Below are 9420 nucleotides of genomic sequence, written 5' to 3' on the forward strand. Positions count from 1 at the left end.
GAGCTACCTGGAAAGTAAGGGCTAGCCCACCTTCCACAAGCTTGTACTTGTAATCCGCCTCTCACCTGGTTCCTTCCTGCACTAACCAAGACCAGGGCCATAGGAGCCTGAGGGGTCGTAACATTTTGCTGTAAGTCAGCAGGATATAGCAGGGCACAACAGGACACCAGGGACTCGGACCAAAGGAGACAACACCCGGATGTAGGTGAGGCCTTTGGTAGACAGTGGAAGGAAGTCCAAAGGGAAATGACACTCAGGGAAAGTGGGACCTTTGGCCAATTTAGAAATTAAGAAACCGTGCTCAGAATAAGTAAGGTGTCTGATAAAATAAGCAAAGACATGGGTAACTTTCTGTTTGGGAAGTCGCGGGAAGTAGAAACTGAAGAAAAAAGTGATGTTCAATCAGTGTCTGAAAGCGAGGATAGTGAGGTTCAGTGGGAAACTGGACCTAAGAAAAATTGGGAAGTGAGAGCATATGATATGAATGAGCAAGTAATCACCTCTATGACCACTATAGCTGAACAAATTAAGCAATTGGGAGATCAGATAAATAGTCTCACTGTCAGAAATGCTAACTCAGAGCACCCCATTTGCCCTCGGCACCTCCCTGTGTAAACGAATCACCTGTAAATTCTGTTATGAAAGCTGTATTAGAAGGGTGTAATACTGGTGACTTTGAGTGGGAAATCACTTTGGGGCTTTTTCCCCTTACGGTCACTGATATTCCTCCTGATCTGCAACACCCTCAAGGGGGCCAGCGTTTTGACCACCATATGATCACCTTTTCAGTTCTTAAAGATTTGAAACAGGCTGTAGCACAGTATGGTTTGCAGTCCCCATTTTCCAGAGGTCTGTTGCAGGGGCTTGCACAGGAACAGCAGCTCATTCCCTATGACTGGGATATGATAGCCAGAACTGTTCTTGAATCCGGACAGTATTTATAGTTTAAGACCTGGTGGAAGGAGGAGGCTGACCTGATGAGTCACCAAAACCAACAGAGAGGCATCCCAATAACATCTGAACAGCTCACTGGGTCTGGGCAGTGGCTGGGGATTCCCAATCAGCTTCAATACAATGACCTACCCGTAGTCCAGACAAGACTGTGTTGTCTTAGGGCCTGGGAAAGGTTCAGGCTCCTGGAGATGTCTCTAAATCTTTCATTAAAATGATGCAGTCGGGAAATGAACCTTATACTAACTTTCTAGCCCGATTAAAAACTGCAGTTGATAAGGCTGTTGCCCAGCCAGAGCTGAGAGACATGCTTTTCCAAACTTTAGCATTTGAAAATTCCAACTCGGAGTGTCAAAAGGCCCTGAGACCTTTGAGAGCACAAAACACTCCCTTAGAGGAGTATATATGGGCATGTGCTGACATAGGAATGGACTCCTATAAGGCTAATTTACTGGCTACTGCTTTAAAAGGAAGGGGTCAGTTCATTTCCTCCCCTTAAATAATAGTCCTAGGTTTCTGCTCACTAAAGCTCTTTTCACTCTTAATTTTCTCAATCTCAGCAATGAACGCCATTGGACATCTCTCATTCATGCACCATCCTCTCCAGTACTACAACCTATCTTTTATTAAGAAAAAAAAAAAAAAACAGATATGACAGAGTGGAAGCCTGGTTCTGTACTGCATTGGGGTCGAGGCTTTGCCCATATTATTACAGAACATCAAGAAAAGCAGTGGCTACCAGCCCACTGGATTAAGCCTTGACATGAGCAGGAAACTTTACCAGCACCTTAAACAAGTTTGTTTTCACTAACCTTTCTTCTACAGGACCTTAGTTTAGGCGATTTCATAGTGGAGAAATCCTGGATCAATCTCCTCTGCGGGAACTCGCGCCGCCCAGCCTCAACAGGAAGCAGTTAAGAGTGATCAGCGCCCCCTTTTCCCTGAAGAGGCAGCAGGAGCTTCTATGCAGAGTGGGAGGATTGATATAGGATTTCATTATTTGGGGCTGTATATTAAGCCCCAGGCAAGCTTAAGATGCATCATCTAAATCTTGTAAAATTAGGACAACAAAGACCTCGAACAGGCTTTAAGGTAAAGGTTATTCTGGTATTGGCAAGGTAAGAGAATTTCACTTGTTGGGTTTGTTTCTATTTCAATTGGGCACCTGATCTTTCTTAAAGTTATACTGCTTTTTGGAAAGGGTCTGAGTTTGCAGCCCTTTCTCCACCTAAACTTTGGGTGATGCTTAATACTTCCCATGGAAGCGTCATGAGCCCTATGGGTCAGCCGGTAGCACATAGTTGAGTGGTGATTAGCACATAAGGGACAAGATTTTTCCCATGCCTAGTTTGGCTAAAATGAGTTTCCTTTATGTCTGAATTAGTTCAGATGGTGTATTTTTGTTATGCTTATATGCCCTTTTGTTTCTTTAACTCAGCAGAAAGCTCCTGGTGAGCAGAATGGCAGAAACAACCAACAACAGACCTTCTCCCTTGCCTATTCGGAAATATCTTTAATACACTAGAGTGGGGAAATGTAGGAGACACCAAGAGCCAGATGTCAACCGAACAAGATGATCTGCAGCTGAGGCATGGACCTCGGGCCATTCCTCCACAGGAGTTCCTGGTGGAAGAAGAGCTCATGCCCTCAGCATGTAGTCATTGTTAATTACTCCCCTCACCTGTGTTGTTCTGGCTCAATAAAAAGCTGGTGTGGAGGTTGCTCCGGGCTACCCGGAAAGTAAGGGCTAGCCTGCCTTCCACAAGCTTGTACTTGTAATCCGCCTCTCACCTGGTTCCTTCCTTTTCTCGCTAACCGAGACCAGGGCCATAGGAGCCTGATAGGTCGCAACAAGATACTTCTCAAAAGACTGACAAATGGCCAACAAGTATATGAACAAATGCTCAACATTGCTAATCATCAGGGAAATATAAATACAAACCACAATGAGGTGTCACTTTACCCCAGTTAGCATGGGTCTTATCAAAAAGATGAAAAACAACAAATGCTGCCAAGAATGCAGAGAAAAGGGAACTCTCATACATTGTAGGTTGGAATGTAATTTAGTACAGCAATTATGCAGAACAATATGAATATTTCTCAAACTAAAAATAGAATGACCATAAAATGCAGCAGGCCCACTACTGGGTATTTATCCAAAGAAAAGAAAATTGGTATGTTAAAGGAATACCTGAAGCCCCATGTTTATTACAGCACTATTCACAACAGCCAAGATGTGACATCATAATATTCATCAATGGATGGATGGATAAATAAGATGCAGAATGAAATCCTGTCACTTGCAGCAACATGAATGAAACTGGAGGTCATTATGTTAAGTGCAATGATCCAGGCACAGAAAGACAAATACTACATGTTCTCACTTATGGAACATGTATTTATAGAGTGAAAATAGTTGATCTCATGGAGGTAAAAGAATGATGGTTGCCAGAGGCTGAGAAGGGTGGTGGGGGAGATGAAAGGAAGTTGGCTAACAGGTACCAACATACGAGAACATAGAAGAAATAAGTTTTAGTATTTGATAGCACAGCAGGGAGCCATTATTTAAAAAAATATTTATATTTCAAAATGGAAATATTTCCAGCACCAAAAAATGACAACTGTTTAAGGTGATGGTACCCTAAATACTCCTATTTGCTCATTAGTCATTGTGTCCATGTATCAAAACACCACACAAACTCCATAAATATGTAAAATTATGTATCAATAAAATAAACAAATGAAACTAAGGTTAGATATCTATTTCCTTTATAAAGGTAATTTTCACCTTAATGTGGCGAATCAGAGAGCAGAGAAGCTGGAGACAAGGAAACCAGGTTGCAGGTTGCACTGTTTCTAACACAATGCCAGGCAGGTGATGAACCATCAATTTGTAGATGGCAAACTGGAAATTAAATATGAAACCTTTTTGTTTCTTTAGCATCTAATATCAACTTCTATCTTCCTTTTCAATACACAAGCATAAGTTCATGGCACATAAACAATTCTTTAAGCAGTGATTAATATTGGAGCGTATCTGACATATAATCCCAGTGCTTCACATTTTGTAAATTTTTCATGGCACGAAGAAGTTTATTTCATTGCAAATTTGCAAATTAGGAAAAGCTGAATTAAACATAAACTTGAATGTCAATGGAGTAATAGCAGAATGTCAAAATTTCCCCTGTTCTTGGTTAAATTTTAATAAAATGTGCTGGCCTTCAGGCCTGGATACTTAAGGCTTATCACTGAGTAATTCTAATAAATGAGAGATAATACATATTCAAAAAACTATCCAAAACTGTACTAACGGTTTTTGGATATTGATACATATTTATTGCATTTTTCAAACTCTTAGGTTTATTTTTAAAGTCGTCATTCTATCTCAAGTTTCGATACTTGAGGTACACAAATTTTGTCCTCCCTCTTTCCATGGACCAGTATCTCCAACCTCTAGCTCATGAAATATTAAAGAATCCTGCCTATTGGGATTACAACTGTTTAACTATGTCAGAGCAGACCCATAAGATCTGGTAACCCTATTTCTGTCTCCTCAATCAAGTGATGGAGCTTCATTTGTCAGACCATTTCAAAATGAAGCCTTTTACACCTGGCTGATTTTCCTTGGGTCAATATTACTGACAAATGACTGTCTCCTTCAATACCAACTGATGATAACTCTTAATATGTCTTATACTTGCAAAGATTGATTTAAACTCCCAATGCTCTTGAAAGCCAAGAGAAGTCACAAAGCATATTTCTAAGTTTCTTGTGTTGCCAACCAAGAAATACATTTGGTATGTATTTTTACATACCAAAAATACAAACTGTGCAAAATTACAGTTACTATTTCTTGGATGCCTGGCAATTGGCTGGGCATTTTAACCTGTTATTTCAATTAGTTCTCTTAATCACACTGGAAGATAAGTATTCTCATGCCCTGTTGATAAAAGAAAAGACAAGGACCTGGTCATCGTAAGCATTTTTCCAGGGATCACAGAATCAGTGTGCAGTAGAGCTGAGATTCAAACTTTGATCCAGAACCTGTGCCCCATACTACCTGCATAACCTTAGGCAAAATCCTATCTCTAAGAGTTAGTCATTTCCTTTAGAGAATAAAAGGAAGACCCACATGGCCAAGTCACTGCCACCATCCTCCTTCTGCCTCAATCACCACACATGAGCTTTAATGGACACCCCTTGCCTAAGCAGATACACAAGTAGCGAAGCATTGGCCTTTACCTGCACCCATGAGTCTGCAATTTGTGGTGCTTCCTTGTCTCTCTGGCCTCACCTATGACTCAATTGATACCCAGGGCCCCTTCTTTCCTCATTTATCAAACTATAAGATTCTCAGATTTTCCTCCTTTGGTCTACTTTGCATCTAAGACCCACTGTACTCTGCAGAACAAGGATCCAGTCTCTCAAACTCCCCTCTTTCTGTGCTGCTCACAAGCATAAACTATCAGGTTTTTAAAGTGTGTGTGTTTAGAGATATTACCCCCTTTTCAAACACAGACAAGGAAAGATAAAAATAAACATGGGAGAAACACAAGTTTAAAAAGCTTATTATTGCTCTTGACTCTACAAAGTTGGGGAGCATTTGGCTTAGCATCTCTGCCTGTGCTGCACCCTGCCTACATAGCTGATGACTCCCCAGTGTCAACATAAGAAAGTCCAAACTCCTTAAGACCTGTTCAATGCCACCTACTGACTCTCACCCGTTAATCTTGCTCTCCAGCCCTGGAACACTGTGGCCCACACTCCTTTACACTCATCTCCTTCACATCTATTGCCCCTGACAGACTGACTGACATCCTTCCTACCCAGACCTTGTCCTTCAAAAATCAGCTCCTATTTTACTTTCCCTGTGAAACTTTCTCTGATCCCTTGGGCATTGTGAATAGCTCCTTCCATTGTCCCCACGAGACAGTGCTATGTGTCCAACTCTCTTTCAAGCCCCCACCTCATTGTGTTATAATCGTGTTTATATGTCTGTTTCTCCTGCTTGAATAAGATCTTAATGTCAGAGATCAGGTTTTGCTGACCCCTGGATCCCTTTGGCATTTCTTGCAAGTGCCTGAATCTTGGAAAGTACCCACAAAATTTTCTGAAAAAATGAATAAGTGTATGGATAAATGAACCAATGTGCTCAAGAAGAGGGCAAGTGATTATCATAACCACATATCACACATCCCATGGCTAGAAGGGTGAATGACAGTTACAGAAATTCCTGTATTTATAATGTCCCTACTCACATCATATTGCTACAGAAACCTGGCATTTTATACCAGTTTTTTGTCTACTGAAGGATGCAGAAGAATTGCTCTTCCCCATCAAGGAGAAGCAATGTGTCAGTCTGATGGGTGTCCTGTGGCCAAGCAGTATCCTCCACAAAGTGATTGCCTGTCAGCTTGTGACATATTATGGCAGGCGTCACAGCAAGCAGCTGCTCCCTTTGGCACAGAGGAGAGTTAATGAAGGAGTTGGGGGGGACATCTCGAAAGATTCAGGCAGCATGGCTGGGAGCTGGGATGGGAGGGAAACAGCAGCCTTCCTCTGAAGCACATGAAATGGGGCCACTTAGAAGGGGACAGGGGGATCGGAGAAGCCTGCTGATTCCCACCTTCTCAAGTTGCCACAGTGCTTCTGCTCAGGCTTTTCCTCTTTCTCCCATATTCTGAAGCAAGCAGTGGAGGCATTTCTAGAGATCACTTTAGTATCAGGACCGTGAAAGCCAGGTGCTGTCCTCACCTGTTTGAGGGTGGGGGTAGATGAAAGAATGGGATGTGGTCAAAAGCTGAACACTCTGGGATCTGTTGAGGTCTGTTTGGCCTGAGAAAGGATTCTGCCTGCTTCTGTTTCCCTATCTTCAGATAATATGATGCCTCATGTTTGGAAAAATAAAAAGTTATCCCACTGATTGGAATTGAACATTTATATCTATGACTGGTATTGTGAAAGATTAAAATATGGGTCCTGCTCTCAGGGAGATTATAATTAATCAATGGTTACCCCATGAAAAGCATGTTTTATGGAAGAGAGAAGAGCTGGGCACTGTGAGGACATGCTGGGGGACGCCTAAATCATATCCTGTAAGGGTAAGGCAAGGCATCCTGGGGGAGGCCAGACTTGAGCTGAGTTATGAAGAACCATCAAGAGTCTAATATGTTGAAAAGAGTAAAGGAGGAATTTAAATCAATTAAGCAACATATCTGAGGGGAGGGGGAGCATGCAGTCTCTCTTGGAAGTAACAATTGGACATGACTGGCATACACATTGGGAAGGAAAGAACAAGAAAAGATGACACAGGAGAGTTGGGATCAGACAAGACTGTGAAGGGCTTCGTGAGCAGTGTTAAGGGTCTACGACTTTTTCAATAAGTCTTCAGGGGAGGAGCTAAGGATCACATTCTAAGAGCCCAAGTCAATTAAGGGGTTGTGACCATAAAGAACTGAGTGGACAGAGCTGCTTCTTTTCAAGTCCTGATCCCCAATATGAAATGCAATGGGTTGGGTTTCCTTGATGCCGACAGCAGAAATCGGCAGTCTATGCACCACGAGGACATGTCCCCCAACCAAACAGAAGTAGAGCTCCTAATGTTACGAGTTTGGACAGGTGGCAGCTAATTGTCAATGCCTTCAGTCAAATCACTTTACTTCTTTGAGCCTCTATTTCTATAAACTTGCAATAACTATATCTACCCCACAAACTTTTTGTGAATATTAAATAAAATGTAAGAAAAGTAACAAATGCTTAACATAAATCTAACATACTGGTGTTCAATGAGTTGTCTTATTAGATTTGTTAACAAAGAAAAAAAACCACCCAATTTATAAATTTGGAAAGGAGAGATTTATTTCTTAAAGGATCACAACTTGCAGGTGGGAAGCAAAGTGTCCAGCTGAAAATTGAAAGCAGGAATTTGAGGGAGGGAGAGATAAGACAGGAGTTTATGCCTAGCGAGTTGTCTGAGTATACAGAGTACATATGAACAAGCTATAGGAGGAGCCACAGATCTCAAAAGGGGTTTGCGTGATGCATGATAAACAAACATACATCCTACATCTGTATTTAAGGCATTTAATTAGTAGTAGTGATGTGTGATGTCCTATAGAACTGATCTGTGTGAATCTGATCTGATACAAATGTCGTTTATTATCAGATCTAGTGGCACCGATTCCCTGAATGGAAAAGAGGCGGACCTAAAAAAGCAAAGTCCTTTCACAGCTCTCTTCTCTTTCTTTAGTAGCCTTATTAGGGCAAAGAAAAGTATTTCCAATAATTTCAATATTGCAGTAATAATATAATAGTTCTAGATTTTTGTTCATACTTCTGCAAAAAGGATTTGAGATGATATCTTAAATGTGTACATTCTGTATTTTTATTAACTTATAAGTGTTTTTCCTATCCCACCATAAATTCCTCAAGGCCAACTGAGTATTATCATGTATGTTCTTGGCAGGTCTGGGAAACAGAAACTTTTGTTTGCCAGTATGTTTGTTGCTCTTTACTAAATTTAACCTACATGTCAGGCCCAATTCTGCCTAACAGCAGAAAAGACTATTTTATTTATTTATTTATTCATTTGGAGATAGAGTCTCACTTTGTCGCCCTCAGTAGAGCACTGTGGCATCACAGCTCACAGCAACCTCCAGCTCTTGGACTTAGGCAATTTCTCTTGCCTCAGCCTCCCAAGTAGAAGAGACTATTTAGTTGTTGCAACCCAAGAACTCAGCTGCAACACAGCAGACTGGTAGTCCCCCTATGCAGGAACCTTGCCCGACTGCCCCAGGTCTGGCGGACAGAGAGAAGTGCTGTGAAGTTTACACACACACAGTGTTCTGACCCCTGTGCGCTGACACCATATCAGCCCCTTGCAAGGCTAACAGGTCCATCTGGAGCCCAGTATCCAAGGCTATTTATTAGAAAATTAGGGGCATGTATACACAAGGCAAAAAGTACAAGGGTAACAGCTTCATGTTTCGATTAAACAGGCAGTCCACTGTTCAAGGAAGAAAGTTATCAGGCTGAAGGACAGGGGAGTAGTAAGCCACAGAGCAAAGAATATTTTGGGGAGAATCTAATGAGGGAAAGTGACAGCCTTCAGGTCAAGGTGACTGCAGCTGCAGGGTTTCTGTGGGGGCAGCTAGCAATTACTTTCCAGTCTTATGTATATACTTGCCTCTAAGCTGCTGCTCTCCATCTAGACATTTCCCAGACTATTTCCTCATCTACTCTGCTGGACATTCCAACACCCCTCACCAATAGGCATGCAATGCAGAGGGGGAACTGAACTTGGGGCCATAAACCACTCGAGATTTCAGGGGAATACCCACCTACTGTAGCTTTCCCCACATTTAATCACTTCCAGCTATACATATCCAACCATTTCCACATTGTCTTCGCTTTTATTTTCTTTAATAAACAGAGAATTTCAACTCAGTTAATTGAGGATTTGGGCTCCAT

The sequence above is a fragment of the Otolemur garnettii genome, unplaced genomic scaffold (genome assembly GCF_000181295.1).
Source record: "Otolemur garnettii isolate 467f Iridium unplaced genomic scaffold, OtoGar3 scaffold00014, whole genome shotgun sequence".
Classification (NCBI taxonomy): Eukaryota; Metazoa; Chordata; class Mammalia; order Primates; family Galagidae; genus Otolemur; species Otolemur garnettii.